The sequence below is a fragment of the Sciurus carolinensis genome, chromosome 11, assembly GCF_902686445.1.
Source record: "Sciurus carolinensis chromosome 11, mSciCar1.2, whole genome shotgun sequence".
NCBI classification, from domain to species: domain Eukaryota; kingdom Metazoa; phylum Chordata; class Mammalia; order Rodentia; family Sciuridae; genus Sciurus; species Sciurus carolinensis.
This window is the reverse complement of record NC_062223.1, coordinates 51,821,007-51,845,098: the sequence shown is the minus strand read 5'-3', so window position 1 is coordinate 51,845,098 and position 24,092 is coordinate 51,821,007. Positions and strand designations below refer to the sequence as shown.

Genomic DNA, 24,092 nt, shown 5'->3' with positions numbered 1-24,092 from the left:
TTCTTCTGTGATGTGTCTGCTGATTTCCTTAACCCATTTGTTGATTGGATTATTTGTATTCTTGGTGTAGAGTTTTTTGAGTTCTTTATATATTCTGGAAATTAGTGCTCTATCTGAAGTATGAGTGGCAAAGATTTTCTCCCACTCTGTAGGCTCTCTCTTCACATTGCTGATAGTTTCCTTTGCTGAGAGAAAGCTTTTTAGTTTGAATCTATCCCAGTTATTGATTCTTGCTTTTATTTCTTGTGCTATGGGAGTCCTGTTAAGGAAGTCTGATCCTAGGCTGACATGTTGAAGATTTGGACCTACTTTTTCTTCTATAAGATGCAGGGTCTCTGGTCTGATTCTGAGGTCCTTGATCCCATTTTGAGTTGAGTTTTTTCAAGCAAAGACAATAGATTATACAGCTTTACTGATTCACTGGGTACAGTTAAGCTAAACAGGGATCTTTGTTCTGGAAACTTATGTCCCTCCCCACCATGTCTCAGCTCCAAGACAAAAAGTCCATACTCCAATGAGAGTTAGTGAACCGCCTAGATTGTCCCAATACAAAACCCTATGGCTCAATGTTTCTGTTTCTTCTGGACACAGATATTTTATCTTGTTTAATTTTTGCTTATTCAAACTCAATATGCAGTTTGGGGTCATATTTTATAAGCATATATACATATTTTTAATTTTTTGTTAGTTCATTAGAGGTATATAAACTATTGGGTTTTGTTTTGACATAAAGATAGATGCATGGAATATAACTTGGTCCACTTTAGTCCCCAGTAGTTCTCTTTCCTTGCCTTCCTCCCTCCCACTGATCTCCTTCCTCTACTATACTGGTCTTCCTTCTATTTATTTACAAATTTTTAGTTGGTTTAGTTGATAAACATAAACATGAAATTCACTTATATAGTCATGTATGTACATTGCATAATTTGCCAATTCAATCCCTCATTTTCCCTTTCCCCATCTCTTTTCCCTCCTCCTCTTTTTGTTTCCTCTGCTACACAGATTTACCTTGTATTTTCATGGTATTCTCGGCCTTCATTTTTTCCCCCGTTTTTTTGGTCTAGCATCTACAATGTGAGAGAAAGCATTGCACCATTGATTTTCTGAGTCTGGCTTAGTTCACCCAGCATGATGTTCTCCAGTTCCATCCATTTGCCAACCAATGTCATAATTTCATTTTTTTTTTATGGCTGAGTAAAACTCCATTGTGTACATATACATCACACTTTCTTTATTCATTCATCTGTTGGTGGACATCTGGTCTAGTTCCATGACTTCACTGCTGTGAATTGTGCTGCTATAAATATTGATGTCCTGTGCTATTATATACAGTAGGATAAATGTGTCCAAGTTTATTCTACTGTTATGTATAGATAATTAGAAAAAAAAATTTTTAATTATCAAAAAAATTCCCTGTTGGGGTTCTCTCTGCCATGTCCCACATGGAGGAGAAAAGGGTTGACCTCCTGAGGAGGATGTTGGTGGTTCTTTTATTACCCAAAAACTTATCTACTCAAGAAACACACAAGAGCTAATACTCTTTTTATGAGAGAAGGTGTGATGGGTCTGGTCATACCAGCTCTAGCCCCTTACAACATCAGACCTTGAGTAGTCCAACTCTCTTTTATTTATAGACACAAAGGTAAGGTGGCAAGGACTGGGAGGAGCTTCTTCTGTTTGATAGGATAGGGTGGAGTTAGGGGAGCCATTCTCTTAAGGGATAATTCCAGAAGGAGACCGGGAACCACTCCCACGCAGTACCACTTGCCTCCCAGGCAGTTCCTAGAAGCCAGACCTCTGCGTCACATGGCTCGCTCTAGTCTGATTCTGCTAAATAAGAATTGCTTCTCCCACTTCTCAGTTATATTTTTCACATGTGACTCTGGTGCACAGAGGCAGGCAAAAATTGCAAGTCAGAGAGAATCCGTTTTTAATATACTGAAAGTATAAAAACCAAGTCAAAGTAATAGCATCTAATGCTGGTTTTATTTGTAATCGGTTAAACGGACTGCACATAATTAGGTTCTGTAATGTCTCTATAAAATTTTATGACTTAAAATATTTCTCTAAATATTTCAAAATATTTCAAAATCATGAATTTTTATTATATCTTATTACTTTGTTAGATTACTGAACATTCTGAAGAATTTCTAAAAATTTAAGATGGATTTATTTTTGTTCTAGTACAAGGTCTTTATTAGTTTAATAAAAACATTTTTAAAAATTATGTACTTATTGTATTAGAATGTTCATTAGAAAATGGCAAATTCACTTAAATTGTTCATTCACTCCTTCGTCAATGTCTGTTAAAAATCAGACATCTTTTTTTCTTTTCATACTGTATGCTCTTATTGTCTTTCAATCCTCAACCTGAGATCTCTCTTTAGAGACAAAAGGGAAGGGCTCTCACTGTCCACACACACCATGTTGTCTATTGGGTGTTCCACAAAATGTATCACACACTGTGTGGCTTACACAATAACATTATTTTCTCACAGATCTTGAGCTTGGAAGTCCAAGATGAAGGTGTGAGTTGTGTTTGTGTCTTCTGAGGGTCTCTCTCCTTGGCCTATGTCTTATTCCTGTATCTCCTGTCATGTTGCCTCTGTATATCTGTGTTCTCAGCATCTTGTTCTAAGGGCACCAGTCAAGTCTGGTTACAGCTCATCTTCATGACCCTACTCCTCTTAAATGCTGATTAAAATACTTATCCCCAGGCTGGGGTTGTGGTTCAGTGGTAGAGCACTTACCTGGTATGTGTGGGGTAAGCCACATAAAAATAAATAAATAAAAGTAGTGTGTCCATCTACAACTAAAAAAAATATTTAAAAGAAATACCTATCCCCAAGTATACTTATATTCCAAGGTGCTGGAGGTTAAGAGTTCAGTATGTAGATGGGGGTGGAGAGGGTAAGTCACAATTCATTCCATCACACAATAGGAGACTTACGTATAAGATTCCCTTGCACTCTGTGAAATTTTGAAGATTTGGTTAAGTAGGTAAGTGCTGTTTGAGCCTGAAAAAAATATTCTGAAGAATACTCATCCTTTCTGTTATAAGGAATAATGCATGCTCCACCAGGTTAAGTTAAAGATACTTATGCTGGAGAAAGATCATATACCCATTGTAATCATAAGGGAAATGCAGAATGCTTCCCGACAATTTTCCTCTTATTCAGGATGTCTTTTTCCGTTACTTTTGAAAATGAAGAAAATATTAATCTTACTACATAATGAATCAGATTCTGAGATTTTTGCATTGGAAAAAGAAATAAGTGAGCAAACATCACCCTTTTCTTGTCTCAGAAATTAGGGTGTCATGTCCACAAATCGTAAGAAATGTACCTGATTTTACTCTGGTCATCAAAGACACACAAAGTGAGAAGACAAATCATCCCAGGCTACTTATTCATTATTAGCACTGTAATATAGAGAAAGAATCAGTATCTGCAGAGAACATTTTAAAATATTCTTGGGCTAGATGACCACCAAACCTCCAAAATAGTTAATGGAGACCTCCAAGTAGAAGAGCTCCCACTTCAGTATCATTCTGGGAGTTGTCTTAGCAGTTAACAGGCTACTGAGACAATACCTAGTAACAGTGAAGGAAAGAGAAATGATTCATATGAATATATAATAAGATAATGAACTCTAAATTCTTACTTAAAAAAATAGACCAGGGATTCTGGTCTACCATATAAAGGGATTGAAAATCATATACCCCAAACTCACAATAATGACCAACTAAAAACACTAAAACCTATTACTGGAGAGAGAGAAGCAAATCCATAGAATAGAGACTAGCTTACCTGAAGCAGAAACTGCTGGAACCAGCAGTCTACATGAACATTTAACTGATTTTGAGGAACTGTTAGATGCTGAGGATGGACAGTAGGAATAGTGATAAATTCCTTGGTGAGGGGAATTTTAAGGCAGACTTTTTGGGTTTGTTGGTAGGAACCACTTGCCCCATCTTGTCTGACAAATCCCCAGAAGTCTGGCAAAGTAAACATTATAAAGAGATATATTCTAGCCTGGAAAAGAACCAAATGATTAAATTATCTTTTTAACATTCAACAATATGTGAAAAGTTACAGAGCTTCTTAGATGTTTTGAAGAATTAGAAAGACTTAGGACAATTTCAAGGGAGAAATATATACTTCTCTGTGGCCTTGTGCATTGCATTTGAATTATTCTTTTCCATTCCAATTTCCAGTCTCAGGTCAGTTCTTGAGCATCCATCACTTGATGTAGCACCATGACTTCTGACCTTGCCTTTCTCCTGATCTCTAACCTCACTCTGCCCACACCAGAGTGTTGACTGTCTACTGTAAAAAGTTCCAATGTCACCATGTAATTCCTCAATCTGGAAGTCACCAGTAGCTGCTCAACAACTACCAGATCAAGTATAAATATGGATCTTTACTCTCTGGCCCTGACCCAGTCTTCTAGTTTGAAATTTACAATTTTTAGTACCATGCACTCTCTTTCTCATCCATACCAATCTATAAATTAATGACTTTCATGTTGAGGATCTCAATTTATTTTGCTTTCTAATTGTAATGTCCAAAACTAGGATACTAATTTCCAAAAGAAAATCTCTTTCAAAGCAAGTAAATATAAAATCACTTTTCTTTTTGTATTTGGTGGGAATCTTCCTCCCTACTCAGCACATTTAATTGCCCAAGAACTATTTTTGTGGTTTCCTGACAGCCTGAGGAAGATTCTCCATGAATTTCATTTTATACTGTCTGCATTTCTTTTCCATCTTTTGAACTAAATCTTATGCCTTAAAATTGAATTCTTATTGCATGAGCATTCCTTACTATTTATGATTGTTTTCAAATATCTTAAAGTATTTTCTCCCTGACCGTGTAGATATTTTCTCAGAGTAACACAAAATTATGGTTTTATTATTTTTCATAATTCATAATAAAAGTGAGTCATTGATTAAAATAATCATGTAGTGGGAACTTAATGCAAAATTACTATTTTAATCACTCTTCATGAATGAATTAATTTAATACTCATAATAAATTATGGAATAATGGTACACAGATAAAATAATGTCATAAATTGGCATGACTAATGCTATCTAGAAATTACTAGAATCTCTCAATAGCAAATTATTTTTTTTCAGATGTAAGATAATAAATTTTCATTTGAATATATGTTTCTCTTTCAGTATCTAGCACTGTGCTTTAAGTTCTTTCCATAGTGTTAGGTGAAGTATAAATATAAGCAAAGAGAAACTATGAAGCTTTGCTTTCACATGACCATCCAGATTCAATAAGAAAGTGTTTATGACTTAATGTGTGTATTCTAATCACTATGTAATTTAATTTTTCTTATATATATGAAATGTATTTTCAGTAAAAATGATCCCTCTTCATTCCCTTGTTCTTATTCTAAAATAAATCAAAGAGAGCCTTGAGAAGCTGTATTAAATAGTATTTAGTTTGACCTTCAACATAAAACATATTTTTATGAAAATTGTTTGCAAATACCATTAGTAATTAAATTCAGACAATGTGACCAATTTTATTCCAAATATTTCTTCGTGCCTAATAATAATTAGCTCACCTGATGTGTGATATCACACACTCTCAAATATTGGAAACCTAATGATTGAAAAGCAAATTGAAATGTACAATTTTTAGAATGCTAATTATAGTACTTCATACTCTGTTAGTACCTTTCATCCGAGGACCTCAAAAGGGTATAGAAGTGTTAATTGAATCTTTGTGGGATTTTACTACCATTCAGATATGTGTGGAAAGAGATCACAATATCATTATATATTACTAGACTTTAGAATCATCAAAATGATTTTAAAGAAAATCTTATTAACTTGTGTTTTTCTTCAGTTTTTAACTTCGAATGTATATGAGAGACTCATGATTGACTAAAAGTATTATGTTTAAAAAGATCCTTGATTATATATTCTAATGTTAAAAATTCATCAAAAAGAATAATAACATATTCAAGGAGAATGGGAAAACATTTTCAGTAACAGTTTGATCACCATTAATATAACTTTCCCCATTACCTCCTGTATTAACTTTCTTAGTCCACCACTATTTTCAATCTCACTATGATAATTTTGAGGACATTTCCATCTAAATCAGGTTTTAATATTTCAGAAATATATTTTAAAACATACTTATTTCATGTAATATTGTATTCCTGTCCTGGGTCATTAACTACTCAGTATTGTGTGTGCACAATATCCACACATTCAGAATCCAGACCTTACCTTACTGTGAATTATTTTTTAAACACCCGAGAGGCACACAATGGGTGAGACCTGACCCTGAATCTCCTCTCTTCAGCTTACTAGTGATACATCACATGAGCATCTTTGAATCCCAGGTTTTACAGTAGTCTATTAATGAATATTCAATGGGTACATGAACAAATGAAATAGTGATCTGAATGACAGTGCTTCCCAGTAGCCAGTCTCCTGTGTATGTGTATACATTACTTATATCATGTGCACAAGAGTGGTTGGATGAATCTCTCTCCAGGGCTCATCCCATAAAAGTGTTCTGCCATGGAAAGACTCATCATATTCATTCATTTATGAATAAATCCTAGCAGATATTTTCAAACTCTCTGTGAAAGTAGGAAGTCTAAAGACCAACATATCAAAATAGTTCTCAAAATGTCTACCAAATCTCAGGGGGAATATTTCCCATCCCATTCCTTCCTGGGCATGTTGGCCAAGTTTATAATACTGAAAAAGAAATTCTTCTTTTCTGGAATCAAGATTCCAGTTTTGATTGTTCTTTTAACAAAAGGCAGTTGTATTGATTGGTAGACTTGACATATTGATTTTTGACTCATCATTGGATTACAAGAGTGTGCCACCATGCCAAGCAAGTCAATCTTTATTATAGCATTATACATATTATGTCTCATTTTAAAATGTTGCATAAGGTAAGTGATGGGGAGGTTGAAGCAGGAGGATTGCAAATTTGAGGCTAACGTCAGTAACTTTGCAAGAACTTGTCTCAAAATAAAAAGATAAAAAGGGTTGAAATGTACTCACTGGTACAGAGCTCCTGGGTTCACTTCCTGATACTGGAAAAAAAAGATAGTATAAGATTGCTTTAGGTTTCTAGAATTCTAGTGTACATACTGAAACTTTCATTTCAAGAACACTTCTCCAAGTTTTACCTTAGAAATAGGTATTAAGGAATGTACTTATTGTTGAGATTTTGTATCATTTTTTTTTACATACTTCCCTTGTTTCTAGGTTTTCATAATTGATATATTAAAAAATCTGTTTAATAAAAATGAGTGCATATTGTACATATTGATATTTCACTGAAATAAAGTAACATAAAAATAATTGTCCTAAGATGATAGAATTTCAAATTATATTTTATATTAAATTTTAAATAATTTTATTTTTTGAAACAAAAGCATGTTTTATACTATCATAATCTATATTTTATTCAAAATACAGTACTTAATAATCTTCTTTACTATTTCTCACTCCAGTTATTTTGTTTTCTTTCTCTATCAGAGATTTATAGCACTTGCAAATAAAGACAATTTTTCTCGTTTGCCAATCCTTACATATAGAGAAAATGCACATTTTAAAATTGAGATGATAGCTCATTTTGCTAGAGATTGTTTTGATATTAATGAATTGCTTTGAAAGACATCAGTAAGTTTGAGAGTCTCTATGGTTTTTTGATGAGCATTGTTTCAATAATTAAAGTACCTTTTAATTTTTGATGTTCATGTACTTCATAATAAATGATCATTGAATCCTATTTTTTCTACTTTTGAAATAATCACATAGCTATATTCCTTTAATATGTCTGTCAAGAATGAACCTCATTCATATAGAACAGAGAGAAACAAACCTGCCACCAGTCCAGAGCTACTCAGAGTTGACACTGAGACTTACTATTTAGAGTAAAATGGCTTAGTCCTTATGGAACTTGTGTGTGCTTTAGCAAGTTTGGTCAAGCTCTGCAGAATGACTTGAGGGATGCTCAAGGATGCTAGAGGGATGCCACATGCAGTGGGTTGCACTAAAGCTAAGGGCCAAGGGCCCAGCATTTTTCTAGCAGCAGCAAACATTAGATCAAGCAGTGAATAAGCAAATCTCCAATAGAAAAAAAAAAATTGATTTCATGGTACTTATCTGTGATTTCCTTCTGGTAATCAGTGCCTGATGTGAATATCTAAATATTGCTTTTTGTCAGAGAACTGACAAGACAGTGAGCAGGTTGACAAACTCTGCAGGACAATGTTTGCTTCTGTAATCCACTCTGTGTGTGGTCTACTGCTTTGTTTCTCCTCTGCAACGACCTCTTCAGGTCCACCTCCCTGGTCTTCCTGTTAAATTCTTATCTATAGCTTCCACCCCTGTTAACTGAGTCTCTGCATTCTTTGTTACATCCATGTTCCTCACGTGTCCCTCTGTCACCGCTCTCATCACACACTAATAACATTACTTGTCTTTTTATCTTTTGTAGTTATTATAGTGAATTCTGTGGGGGGAGGGGAATGGTATATATCATATTTCCTTGCATGCTGGCACTAGAATAACAGTTGGGACATAGAAGGACATAAATGGATGAATGAATGATTAAGCAAATATAGCAGAGGAAAGACAGTGGACTGAGTGATTTGAAACCGAGACAAGCACTTAAACATTTTGAATCTTGCTCTGTCACAAGGCTTTGAGATCATTACAAAAGATTTCAGATAAAGTGCTTACAAAGACACCTGAAAAATAGGAAGAATTTAAGATATGACTTATAATGGGGAAGGAATGGAGATTCCGGAGTCAGAACTGCTTTTTCAGCTTTGTGACCCCCACTGGCTTAAATCGTCATTTGGAGAATGTAATTTGATTTTTCCTTCATGAGATAATTTTCTCGTGAACAATTTAGATGTAGTTTATCATATTTCCTTTTATTTTATAGAAAAAATAATATAGGGAGAAAACAGGTGAACATCAAAGCAAAATGACATTAATTTGCATGATGTACATTTTACTGTAGTTTGTGGAATGTAGCCAGGGTGTCATAAACAGGATTTGACAAGCATCTACTATGTATACTAGTTTGATCAGTTTATGAAACATTTTGTTTAAATAAGATTTTCAGAATGTTTAATAAGAATTTTCAAGCAGAATTTAAATGTTTGAATTTAAAGCATTTCTGCAGAAAAGACACCAGAACCTTCAATCTACTAAAGAAACATTTGTATATAGAGCTTTGGTTTGAGTCCTACAGTATTTTCAGACATCATGGAGTGAGTGTCCAATAGGTTTCTAAATTACAGGTGGGAGTAGTCAGTCACCTCTGACTTCCTACCTCCCTCTAGGAAGGTGGAGGTATCTATCCAGGTAAACAACAATTCTTCAATTGAAAGCTGCAACAGATACAGTGTTCAATAGGTGCCAGACCTTTTCTTCAGTTGTAACAAAATGACAAGAATGTATTCTTTTCTCCATTTGTCAGAAGAGGAAACCAAGACAGAGAAATTACATGAGTTGGCTGAATTCCCAGAACTCAACCTTTTTTATTTTTCCTTCTGATATCAACACACATTCTCTCTCCAGAGGTCAATAGAATCTCACTGTGGGATTAGTGCATCAGAGCAATAAGATGTCTTTTTGAAAACAGACTTCCTATTTTCAGAACAGACCTATTGTTCTGTGACTGTGCTTATTTTATATTTAAATACAAGGCTATTCTTTAGGGAAAAAAAAAAAAACAATATGTTTCACAATGTAAGTAAATTTACTTTCACACTTTTGTGACTTGTTTCTCATAATGTGGAGGGGGAGTGAAAATGGAGAAGTATTAGATATTTTTTCTACATTGTTTGCATTTATATATGAATTTTTAAACTCAGAGATGAGGTGAATTTGGTGCTAATATGGAAGGTAACAAGTCAGACATGGCATTTACTTCGTGGATAACAGTAATACAGAGACTTTACTATCATTTCATCTGACTGTTCACTGTGCACCTGCATCATTAATTCAACCCTCTTAATCATCTACATACTAGGACATCACTTAGTTTCTCAAAGAGTAAATGAATGAATAAATATTAATTAATAAAAAGAAGAAGAAAGCTTACGAATGGCATGTTATAGTCTGGATGCAGTCCTTCCTCTAGCACCCTATTAAAAACCAGGATTGGTAGACGTGGGGGTGAACCCCTGCAATCCCAGCAACTCAGGAACCTGAAGAAGGAGGATCGTAAATCTGAGGCCAGTTTCAACAACTTAGCAAAACTCTGTCTCAAAATGAAAGATAATTAGGGTTGCTGATGTAACCCACGGTAGAGCCCATGGGTTCACTCCCAGTGTAACAGAAAACAAATAAATAAATAAGCCAGTAAATATAAATTAGCTTCATTTTCTTAAAGACACAGAATTTGTAGGAACAAATACACTTAATAAGCACACATAAACCTAGCAGTTAAAATAATATTTTGTATCTATTTTAAGCAAACAGTTAAATTAGTGTGTAATTTGAAATGGCTCATTCTATTTGCTAGACTTCTATTGCTTTCTGAGTTGGACAGGGTTTCTCTCATATGGTTGTGTGATTTCCTAGTGTCATCTGTCAGAATTTGTGTGCAGTTTTCTCATTTTGGGTTTACTGGTTTGACTACTTGTATCAACATGCCTTTTTGTCACTAGCAAAATGTTTATTCTGAACAAGTTAAACCGAAGTTTATTGGCAGAACATCAAGACTTCATTGTATCAAGGACAGGACAGGAGATACAAGGATGGGAATGAACTGGGAAAAAAAAAAAAAAAAAAAAAAAAAAAAAAAAAAACTGTTCCAGTAGTCTAGGAGTCAAGAATATGAGAAATGTTTTGTAGCTGTAACATCTGGACAATATCCCCTACTGGAGTGGAGGAACCCAAACATTTGTAGATGTTCTTTACTCTGTTCAATATTCTATTTCAGGGAGGAAACATCTTACAGTAACAGTAAAATTAATCAGTTTGTGTTTTTGTCCCAACCAAGTTTTTTTCTTTTTTTTTTTTTTACTTATTTTTTTCAGTTCCTAGTACAATGATTTCATACTGCTGTTGCTAAATAAATGTTTATCGACTCATATGACATGTAGTACTTTATACATTTTTTCTAAGATGCATGTTATTATTTCAAATAAATTTGCTATCGACTCTTTCAATTGAAACATAACTCTGCCCTGTCCCCTTTCATAGTGTTTATTCTGCTTTATATTGATATCATTTATGTAAATAATAATCAGATTTTTGTAATTTCTTTGTGAACCAGAGACCTATTCCCAACTTTTTCTCATGAACAGTGTCTACCTTTGTGTATTGACCTGTTTGCTAGTGTAGAAGGTAAGCCTGCAGATTGATTTCCAACTTAATCAAATAAAGCTGATTGTCCCTCATTTCCAGGGATAATACAGAAGATAAGAGAAAGCATACACTTTCAAAAGAACAAAAACAGAAAGAAATAAAAATACGTTTCATGCATATGTCTATGTACATATTCTTTGGTGGCACATAGGTAAGGATGGAAAAGTTAGAAAGTGGTTTACTGAAGTCAGTGCTTTATTTCCTGTTGTGGTCAGAAGATGCCTTGCCTCTTCTTTTCCTTGGCCCTCCAAGTCTCACCCTCTGTGTTCTTTTTGCTCTGTCAGAGCCCTCTGGTGACAACTTACATTGTATTCAAAGAATATGGCCTTACTGAATCATTGTATTCTGCCTAGGATCCATCAAAACATTTGTAGAAAATGCTTGATATTGTTTGTTTAATGGAATTGCAGATCTTTCATGCTAGAATCAATGCCTGTCTTAAAATATTAATCATTTGTTGATTATATCAGTTGACTTCAGATTTATTGATTTAATACAACATCTTATTTGCCTATTATTATTTGCTTCTATTTTCTTCCAAATATGAAATGTCTGCAAAACTAAACATTACAAAAAAACCCTTTCAAATGTGTAGATTTATCTTAGAAATAAAACAAATGGTGGTATTTCACAGATAAATTTTCCCTGAATGTACATGTTTCTAACCAATTTATAACTCAGTTGAACTTTTCCTTGTTTAGAATGACCTGGGAAAACTTCTTAATTTAAAGAAGTGATTACTTCTCTTTTAAGGGAATGGATAATGGGGATAAGGTTAAGGAATTTCTGGACTTTATTGTGTCATAGACAGTTCTAGTTGATAGAGTTTCTGATTTCGTATTATGCATTTGCTTTTCCTTTTGCTATGATCTTTAAGGATTTTGCAGAACAGGATCTAAGAGATCCAGTTTAATGAGCCTCCTTTGCAAAACAGCATCAAATCATAAAGACAGAAACCATAGGCACAAACTCAACCAAGACTTGGCAAAGCATCACAGCCAGACCTAAACCCTCTTGAACTTGCTTAAGTATTCTTTCCTTTGCTGTTTTTTTTTTTTTTTTTTTTTTTTTGCTCTTTTTAATTCCAATTAAGGCACTGTAAGAAAAACAAACACCCAAGAAAGCTTGTGCGCTAATTAAAGATTTTTCTGCAAGATAAGCTGCTAGTTTCAGTAACAAGACTCATTGGTGTATGTAATTTTTAATAGAAGTCTTTAATTCAACACATAATATCTAAATGGGATATATACACTGAAAACAAAGATATGCATGTGCAATCATGAAAATATTCTTATTAGTAGATTAAGTAGTTGGTTTGCTAATCTGATAGTTACATTGTGGTCAATGAAATGACAATAAAATTGCAAAAATTCAGAATAATTAAATGTTGCCATTTCCATTCTCATGAGACCCCTGTATTTATTCCAAAAGGTAGATATTTTTATTGAACCTTGACTGGGTCTACTCTTCACTCTTTTCACTCTGATAGATTATTTCAGAAATAGATTGGAAAATAACTCACATTTATTTTTATCTGTTATACATTTCAGATGTGTTACCTAAGCATCATTATACCCATTTGAACAAAGAGAAAATAGACCAGCAGAGCAAAAAATTGTTTCTGAAACACTAATCCACAAATAAACTATAACATGTAGTAATGTGTACAACAATCTAAAGAAGCAGGAAAAGTAATTTTTTTTTTTTTTTTTTTTTTTTTTTTGCAATAGTACTTACTAAGGACTGATACCAGAGGTACTTTGCCCCCAAGCTATAACTCTAGTACTTTTTAAAAATTTTTGTTTGGAAACAGGGTCTTGGTAAGTTGCCAAGGGTCCAGCTAAATTGTTGAGGTTAATCTCAAATTTGAGATCTTTCTCAGTCCCCATATTTGCTGGGATTACAGAACTGTGCCACCACTCCCGGCCAGGGAAAGTCAATTTTAAAATAAGAAAAATAAATCTAGGAAAAAATAGGAATTTTCAATGATTAATTTCTATTTATTTCTTAATGCTTGCCAATTTATTTTGATATTGGGTCTTTTATGTTTAAATGATTAAAGTGTGAATGATGGTAACTGTATTTGTGTGGCTTCGTAGTTTTAATGCCACATTTTAATGTTAGCAATTCAGTTTTTGCTAACAGTGCCAAGTTTTACTCTTTTACATAAAACTAGAGCTTAGATACCACTGCATCTATTAATTTTCATTAATTTCCACAGCCATTAGTAGGTGGAGTTGTAACTCAAACTAAACCAAATTCCATTGTCTCTTTTCTACAGTGGAGTTCTGCAGAATATTTGGTAAAACATCAGTATAATGATCCTTCACATCTTGAATTATGGATTGCTGTTCAGGCAAAAGCATGTGTTATTATGGGGATTTATGTATCTTTATGGTTTTAGTATTATTTTCCATGCTTTGTTGCTGGATTATCATATTTTGGCAGATTGCTGTCAAAAAAAATAGAAATTAACTGATTTTGGGGGGGGTATTGGTGAAGATTTGCATGTAAGAGAGAGGATGTGTAATCATTTTAATAAAGATGCTTTTATGGTTCATCCCATTTCATAATTTTCAAACCCAGCTGTGTTCCTCCTCCCTAAATCTTCTGTATAATTAAATGGGTGAACTGCATACAGAAGCAGCTGAATTAATCCATAATTTCCTCATCAAACTGCATATTTTGTTACTCGAAATTCCAAGGCAGGTGCTTTTTCTAATCAGGCTAAAATTTTAACTAATCAGGATAATATAAATGTTTATAAGATCCGCAGTGTTCTTTTCATTGTTCTCTCTTTTTTTCAGTGTTCAAACTTAGCATATTTGACTTTTGTTTCATTTCACACAGGTAGTTACTCCATACATTCAATCACTTAGCATAACTGGATACATCTATATCCATCATTTCCAAATGCAAAAATATTATTTATTATAATGTTTAAAACAAAGTATGCCAATAAGAAATTTTCATTTGTTCAGGACATCTAATTTTGGCTCAAAGAGATGCAAAATGTAGAGCTGTGTTCTAAGAACCGTACAGGCATGGGTGTAGTATTCATGAATAACCTATGGGATACTTCTACACAGATACTCTATTTTATATACGGCAGTGCTTCCTTTCAAAGCGAGAGAACGATTCTGTTTCCATCAAAATATTACTTTAAAAATATAGTTAGATTGACTGCCATGTGTTAATATAAAATAGCTTAATTTGAAAATACAATATATGATGTTGAAAACACGGAATTTTTGAAGCGGAGAGTGAGGGAGAGAGGTTTAGAGAGGCAGAAAGAGGCAGATCATTATGTTTGTCCATTTCTGTGTCTGTTTCCTTGTCTCTCTTTCTCTCTCCCTCCCTCATTCTTCTCATTCTCCATCTTATAGGATTAAATGAAAGTATATTCATTTAGAATAGTATTTTGCCTTTAAGTTGTAGGTCTGTGATGCATGATGAAGGATGCATTTCTAGCACATAATGGAAATCACAGGTTCCATTATCAGAGCACATTCAGTTCCCATTTTTTTTCATATCTTCTTAAGCAGCATTCAAAGACCTGTGCCTTGTTTCCTTGTATTTGAACAGTTGAACTCCAGTACCAGGAAGTTTCTGAACTGTGAATTATTTCACTATGTGTTCTCAGAAGTTTTGTAACAACTTCTAGGTTTTATAGAAATTATAGACAGTAGAGGTTTTATCTAAGAAATTCCATTAACTAAAGATAACTTTATAAATATTCTTTTATTTCCATTTTTAAAATTGTCTTTGTAGAAAATATTTTTTTTCAATTTGTTTTCCAATATAGGACTATTTCACTTCATCACATTCTAGACAATTATGAGCATATTCCTTGTGTTTATTTGATGAGCAGGTGATGTGAAATTATCAGAAAAATACAAATATGCCTGAAAAACACTTATTCAGAATTGAATTTCTCATAAAGCAGACAATTCATAATAATCAAAATGAATTATTACCACTTAGGAAATATATATGTACACTTTTTGGGGAAAATGGCTACAGTAATGTAATAGGTAAGATTACTCTTCTATGTTCCTTGTCATTAAATTCTTACATTAATAATTCTTTATTCTTCACTTCATAATGTGAGCAATGTGGAACATAAAGGACAGGGCTAAAGGAAATTAGGTAATCTGCACAATGTTATGCAAATAGAAAGTGGTAGCTTGTGATAAACATTGTTAAGCTAATTTCACATATAGAAAACCAGGTGAAAACTATACCCAGTTGTTTCTATTCAAAAATTCACTGTGCAATAATCATTGAGTTCCATTAGTTTGAATTTCTGTATGGGTCTTAGTTCATACTACATTAAACATAGTCCTTACTCTTTCCTATATATACTATCTATACTGATTTTTTTTTTTTTTTTTGTACCAAGAATTGAACCCAGGGGTGCTTAACCACAGAGCCACATCCCCAGTCTTTTCTTATATTTTATTAGAGATAGGGCCTTCCTGAGTTTCTTAGGGCCTCACTAAGTATTGCTAAGGCTGGATTTGAGCAGGTCGTCCTCCTGCCTACCTCAGCGACCTGAGCCACTGGGATTACAGCATACATCACTGCGCCCAGCATCAGTACTAGCTTTTTAATGAAAAATAGTTCTTAAATATTATAGATAAGAGATAAATGCATAATTCAATTATCAGCTCTAAAATAATATTGATATTCACCTTATAGTTCACCTTACAGAATTTTGGCTAGAATATATACATGTATGTATGTAGGACATATTTATGTATGTGTGTATGTGTATATATATATATATATAATATATATATGTACATTGAATACAGAGACTCAATCATAGGAGGGTTTACATTATATATATATACATAATAGTTCATATTATATATTAATTACTATATATACATAATAATATGTATTATACTACCACATATAGTAATTAAACTCACTAGCAAAATGTAACTGTTATATTTGATTGTTGAATGGGAATATTCTATGTTATAAATTTTCTTCTCCTTTTTTTCTTAGTTCATTGTGTGTGAGAAATAACTTTAAAAATGTGGGCAGTGTGCAGTTTTCTGTACATGAATAAATACATTAGGACACCTTGATCACAAGATTATTTTCTTAATAAAGTATAATCCTCAAATGTTGGCAGAAGCATTTGAACTATGGTACCCATGAGAAAAACTTGGAAGACTTGTTTTCTTTCATGTAACTTTTTGGAGTCTTATTAAAGTTAATGGAAGGAGGTGATCTTAAATATGTCTGAATTCAACCAATGTCTTACATAAAGCTTTTCCATGAAATTAGAAGGTAATTAATATCAAAGAGTTATCTAACATTAAATAACTATAGTCACAAAAATATTATCAATGGGGTACAAATATCTCAAAGGTTCATATATAGAGAAATAGTACACATGGTAAAATTTTACACAAGTAGAAAATATAATGTAAACCCTCCTATGACTGATTCTGTGTATTCAATAAATGTACAGATTTTCATGTGCCTATGTAATAAAAGGTATCTATGAAAATATATACACCCAGGTTTTCATGCATTAACCATCTTCAATAAACATTAGTATGTGTGAAAAGGGCAGTCATGTCATTTTCTCACCTCCCATAAAATACTCCTACTTTTAATTATCTGAAAGAAGAGATATTCTATATAGATCTGCCCTGTAAGATAATTTCTGTAATTTGAAAAGCAAAAATACCATAACCATACTTGTCAAATCCCTAGAACTATGACATCAATGAGTCTCCATTTATTCATTTACTTGATCACATAATATTTCTTTACACAAATTCTTTTAATTCAGTATTTTACTTCATAAAGTCTAACAAAGTTTAGTAAAGATTTTGTTTACTTTTATTATAAGAATTAAAAAGGAATATAATTTGTTCTATTCTGGACTAATTTGTTTTCTAGGAATTTGTTTAACATTAATAAGCAATGCTGGAGAGAAGAAGACAATTCACATATTTATTTTGCAAGCAAAATATATTATGATAAGGCATCTTAGTCTATAATTATAATGAGAAAGAAGGTTTTCTTAAATAAACAAATATCTGTGTAGTGTTTTTTAAAATAGTGCTCTTAAGTATCATGTTCCTTTTGATATTTCTATAGAAAAGTTATAAAAGTACAAATTTCAGATTTTCTCTATACTTTTTAGTTTCAAAAACCTATAAAGGTATCAATATAATGTGTAAATTATTTAAAATACTGATAAAAAGCTAGCCAAAACAACTGAAATTCATATTTTATTGTTTAAAAGATTCAATTCACATTCATGCATTTTGAATTGAGATGTTCTTTTTCATTTGGGAAACTGAATATTAACTCTGTAAACTTTTGTCAACTTTGGGACTTTAAGGTCTCCTAAACTCTTTGTCTTACTGCACCTGTCCCACCTGTCCCCTTTGTACAGAATACATGTAAATACACTTCTTCCCCAAGTAAATGAAAACTTTTCTGAATTTCCTTATGAATGCATAGAATCCAAAAATCCCATAAATATCTTAAAATAAAAAAAACTTTAAGTTCATAAATGATACTAGCAGCCTCCTATAACATACCTGTGTTTACATGCTATCCTTTCAAACTATTTCTGCACAGTTCCCACAAAAATGCTTTTAAAATTCAAGCCAAATCTAATATGATTTTCTGTAAACCTGACAATGGCTTCTCACTTCACTGAAAATTTGAGTACAAATACATGTTCACATGAAATACTTTTGCCTTTTCTGGTAGACCCTCTTGGACTTATTTACCTTTTTTGTCTTCATTCCATTCATCTCCTGACTCATTCTCCTCATATCACACTGACCTCCTTTCTGTTCCTTGAATTTTCTAGGAAGCTTCCTCAGCACTTTTATTTCTAATGTTAACTCTCCTCTGAATACTCTCACTCCAACTTTATACTCCTCATTTATTTCTAGTCTACTTACATATCACTTTCTACTATTTTATGAAATTCTTCTGCCAAAAGAATTACATTATTCCTAGCACCTCATTTCCATCATTTGTTATACATTTGACTCACTTTGTCTTTAGAATAAATGCATGACCTTATTATATATATGTACAAATCAACATGTGTGTAGTTCATATAATTTGTTAACTTCTATTGGTGTCATTAGCTTATTTCTAATAAGTATTTCATCTCTTAAAAATTGTGTTCCATAAGACCAGGAGCATGTTGTTCATTGCCACTTCTCCAGGGACTGTGAAAAAAATTATGTGTTTAACCAATATCAGTTGAATAAATTAATTAACAACTCTCTTTCTCATTAGCCTCATAATTTCCCTGCTATAACAGTGTGGTGAAACAAAATAACGAGACCTCAGGTGAGTCTAGGACTCTGTCACTTTCAGATATATTAGCCTCGTGACCTCAGCAGATCACTCAGAAAATAGGTGTTTACCATTTTAAGACCTAATGAGAGTGGGCATTTCATTTTTCCATTACAAATCAAGCAGCAAATACTCACTAGAAATACTTACTTAAAGGTGAACATATTTAAAATGATTGATTCTAACCACAAAATCAAAAAGGAAGATGGAAGCCATAAGTTATCCTAACAAGAATGATGCCAGAATTGAAGGAAGAACAGGTTAATGTATTTAATAACTCTAGAATTTGTGAAGACAAGGAATGGTATCAACTCGAGAATAAAAATGTTTAACCCAAGGCGCTGGGAAAACAGACCCAGGACTCAAAATGAGGAAGCCAGTTTTGTTTTAGCAGCACTGAATCAGACTAACTTGAGATTAGAGTCACAATACAGAACAATGCAGATTCCTAAAGCATGTTTTACATGTGCTAAAGTGTATTTTCTGGGGCTCAAGCCCACCCCTTTGCATTTTTATATCATCCTTTTTATCTGAAGCATACCACACTAAAGTTCAAGAACTACTGCTCTATTATACTTCTGTAAGCATTACTTTTTTAGGTTAGAGGACTTTCCAATTCTCTCTTTAAATAAACCCTGTAACTGTCTAGGTATCCCAATCTGCTATGCAGCAAGCAAAAACCAAAGCACCTACAGCTACCTTTAAAATAAGATTACCACTTGAAAAATGTAGCAGATTTTTTTTTTCTTCTCTGTACACTGTTTTTTCTCTGTCCACTTCTGGTCTATCACTAATGTAGTGGTTATCTTGCCAGGCTATCCCCAAATCCTCAGACTAGCAACTGAAGGTAAGGGTTAATATATGTTCTAATGCAGGTATCCAAAGGGATGATAGTCTGTTTGAAAGGCTAGCCATTGACTAAAATCTGAAATCTTGGATTTAAAGGGAGTTTCCACAATTTTTTAACTGGTAAGGATGACGCACTTTGCCTTAAAAGTTTGTGCAAACAATGTCCAAGGAGTTTGGGACACTGAAACATACTGAATAGATGATTCTTATGTTGTCTGCTCCCAATAACAATCCAGAGCATACAGTCTCAGGACTTTCTTTGGTAATATTCTGAATGTTTTCATAGCTCACTGCTGGAGGAATCAAGTACACTTGTGTGACTCCACTTAGAGAAGATTCTTAGAATTAATGTGAACCTGTGCCTCTTTGACTCAGAACTTCACCTCATTTGCACGTTTCTTTTTTCTGGTTTTTTGTTTTGCATTCTTTCAGCACAATACATCAATCATGTATATGACTATACTCTGAATCCTGTATGTAACCATGGTGAATCAACTATTGTGGATGTGATCATGGGGATTACAACACAACAACCTGACACCTTGCTTCTTCTTTCAAGTATAAAAGCTATCAAAGGTAGTTAATAGAAGGTGCACAATAGTAGTAGTAATTCTAATGACAGTCTGATCATCTTCCATGCAGAAGAGCTGTGATGTGGTTTCCTAACTGATGATCCTTTTGAAGTCTGATTTCATTATTTTCCATTGTCAGATATGAAGAACTGTGATTTTATTTCTCCATATAGCCCCAAAAGTTTTGGATGTGATGCTGCATCTCAAGTATTGCAGGGTTTTCTGGATGTTTTTGAATTGAAGCAGTGAGCATTATAGATACAGTTGAAGAAGTAGTTGTACTAGTCAATATTTTGTAAGTACAACAAATGCCTAAGATAAATCAACTTAATAATAAGAAAAGCTTATATTCTTTCACAGTTTTGGAATTGTCAATCTGTGACCATTTGGTCCATTGCTTCTGAGTCTGTGGCAAGGCAGAACATCATAAAAAAAGCATGTGGCAGAGGAAGTTGCTCACTGCATACTGAGCCAGAAAGAGAAAGAGGAAGAGACCAGAGTTCCACTGTCTCCTTCAAGGACACAACCCAGGGACCTAACTTCTACTAGGTCTCACCTCTTAAAAGTTCCCATCTCTCAATATTGCCCTAGACTGGGGCCCAAGCTTTGAACACATGGATTTTGAGGGAGGCATTCAAGATCTAAATTGCAGCAGAAGGAACTTTCAGAAAATACAGGTGCTTTTGTAATCATTATTGCATCCAGAGATGAGGTAACAAAGTAAAAATTGCATCTTCTCACTGATTATATTATAATACCTGATTAGTAAGGCAGAGACAAAAAGGAAATCCTACACTTGAACAATTTCTTACATATATCACAATGTTGGTTTTAGCCCTTGTGTTTCTACAAAGAAGAAAGTATAGCAAAGAGTTTCTATTTTATGGATCTTAAGAATAAGAAAGTAATCTAAGACAGGCATGGTGGTACATGCCTATAATCCCAGGGGCTTGTTAGGCTGAGGCAGGAGGATCACTAGTTTAAAGCAGCCTTAGCAATTTAGTGAGACCCTGTCTTAAAAAGGGTTGGGGATATGACTCAGTGATTAAGTACCTCTGAGTTCAATCCCTGGTAACAAAAAATAAAATAAAATAAAATAACATTGACTATTTTAAAAATTACTTTCCTTTAGTATCAAAAGTGCTCTTTCAAAGTGATATATGTTTAGAATTTCTGAGTAGAGATACTAACCTAAATCTTTTAAAAAAGGGGTAAAATCTAAAGAAAAATACAAATCAGTACATTTCATTCCTTTGCTCTCAAGTGTTCTAATTCTGATGTCCAAACTCGTTATGTGGTGTCCTGTCAATCTCTTCTGCTCAAGAAGGGAGCAGAAGTGTGTGTGTGTGTGTGTGTGTGTGTGTGTGTGTGTGTGTGTGCACGCGCACATGGGGGGAGTTCAATAAAAATGAGGGTCCTATATAAATGACTTTGATTCCATGATTGCTTCAAGTTGATGCTACTGGGTTGTACTTGCAGATTCTGCTGCCAGAATGAACCCCTGTGCTTATTCACATTTCAACTCTACTGTCAACCATCAATGAGACTCTCAAGGACTCATGCTTTACATCAGAATGCCATCTCTCCTGTGCCTTTCCCCTTATCCTTTGTGATTTTTATTCACCATCTTCCCATCTCCTATTCATTTTACTCATAGATATGTGATGGCAATACTGGACAGGGAAAATAATGGGTTTTTCAGTAGATATATAACTGTGTTTTGCAAACAATTCTGAGATCAGAATTTATTTGGAGCTTTCTTTACTTTAGTAGTATATTGGGCACCAAACTTAATAAAATTCATAAGTATTATATATTCCAATTAATATAGTTGACACTCCTGAATTTTCAGGGATCAGAAGGCTTTAAAGAGAAAAAATTATAAATCATACTATTTTAACCAATTAAGTATCATCTTGGAGCTTGCTTAAAACTATTTTAATATAGTTGGCAAAATTTTAAAGCTGAAAATACAATGTTAAAAATTTGCCTGAACGAATCCAGAAATATTATGGTGTAGTATTATCTGTCCCCAAAAACCTCAGTGTGAGACAATACAAAAACATAGTCCCCAGATCCAGGTTCTGCTCCCCGCGTGGGAGCTCCAAGCCTTGGAGAATCCTTGCAGCCAAATGAAGTCAGGGGAGGCATCAGGCTAGTCTGACAGACAGTGGGTGTGATCAGCATTGGAAAAGAAGTCAGAAGCAGCTACCACATATGAAAGAATAGTTTACAAAAATCTCTCTGGGCACAACTGTATGAAAGTCTACCTGGAATTTCAAGATCATGAAGTTGGTTTGAATGCTGCACAGTTCAAACAGCTGCTTATTTCTGCCCTAAAGGGCCTGTTGTCCTGAGCCTATGAAGAAAAGAACCATCTGGAGAACATGTAGCAGTGTTCTAGTCCAACTGTGGAGCTCTTTGACCCTGTTAGGATCCTATGAAGGCAAAAAAATGTGCTTTCAGAGTGATTCAGTTTTCTCCATCTCTCTGGTAATAGTAGGGAGCTAGTACTGGATTGAATAGTCTTCAATTTCAGAAACTTTCCTCCATTCTCGAAAGTACTCTTTGGTACTTGCATAGTTTGAAAACAGAAGCAGGCCAGAAGCTCCTGTGGGATGAAATTTGAGGATGTTGAAGATGTTCCCAGTAATATCCAGGTATTGCCTTTGGTGGGGTGGACTTCAGGGAAGGATTCTACCTGAATCAACCAGTGCAGAAAAGACAGCCCCTGTAGCTTGTGCATGTGAGGGTTGGAGATTAGACTGAACTCAGCAGGGCCTTCACACAGAGGGATGTGGTTTCTCATAATTAACAGGAGATGTCAATCCTTCGTATTTAATGAAGATTTCGCTAAACACACCAAGTTTGGAAGGACAATTGTACACAGAGTTTTGTTCAATGGATTCATCTCAGCTCTCTTGGGTACTAAAGTTCCAGGACCAAGCTGTGCATTTTTCTCCCAGGAAACTAACTTTCAAGCTCCTTTATACATTGGAGAAGCAGTTTTAGCTTCTGCAGAAGTGAAAAAATTGAAGTGATTTCTTGCTTTTATTGTGGTGTTATGTTGTGTAAGAGAAAGTAAAAAGACTGTTATAGAAGGCTGGGTCAAGGTTATGGTTCCAGAAGTTCCCAAATCCTGAAATAGGTGTTTAAAGTTATAAGTTAAAACACCAATTTGATTGTTATGAAAAGGCATCTGGGGAAATGGGCTACTTGCTATTCATCACCAAGCAATGGTCAATAGACTCAGAAACCACATTACAGAAGGGGAGCAGGTAAAGGGGTGAGCAAATATCCATTTTCCAATTTGAGCTTAGACTTCACCCAAAGTTGAGTATGCGTGACTTCATCATCTATCTGTTAAGGTATTTTTGTTGTTGTTTGGTCTTTGTTTTTCTAATACCAGGGATTGAACCCTGGGGTGCTGAACCACTGAACCACAACCCCAGCCCCTTTTATTTTTTATTTCAAGACAGGGTCTTGCTAAGTTGCTGAGACTGGTTTTGAATTAGATCTCCTCCTGCCTCAATTTTCCAAGTCACTGGGATTACAGGTACACACCTGTAGTTTGCCACTGTGCCCAGTTGTTAAGGTTTTTTAAATTGAAAAACTATCAAGATGGTTATTTATCTGAAGGGTCTACTTTCAGAATTTCAAAGCTAGTTAGATTTGTGTTTGATAAACATCTGTCTATATCTGTGTAGAATAAGTTTCTAACTGAATTTATAACTGTCAAGCATTTACTTGCTGAAGGCAACAGTGGAACTTGGGTCATCTTTGAACACTTCTCTTTACCAGTAAATATTCTTAGATACCTTAAAAAACAAAACAAACAAGCAAACAAACAAACAAAAAAAACCAGACTATTCAGAGGTGAAATGATTGCATCATGAGAGCTTTAACCCAATTAGTGGATTTATTGCCCTGAT

The 24,092-nt window shown here is 34.0% G+C and overlaps 2 pseudogenes; both read left to right on the top strand.

Moving 5' to 3' along the window:
- Positions 1-18,944: 18,944 nt before the first annotated feature.
- Positions 18,945-22,682, top strand: LOC124959460 (ribonuclease P protein subunit p14-like; annotated as a pseudogene).
- A 118-nt stretch (positions 22,683-22,800) lies between these two features.
- LOC124958270 (hydroxyacyl-thioester dehydratase type 2, mitochondrial-like) lies at positions 22,801-23,303 on the top strand (annotated as a pseudogene).
- The last annotated feature ends 789 nt before the right edge of the window (positions 23,304-24,092 follow it).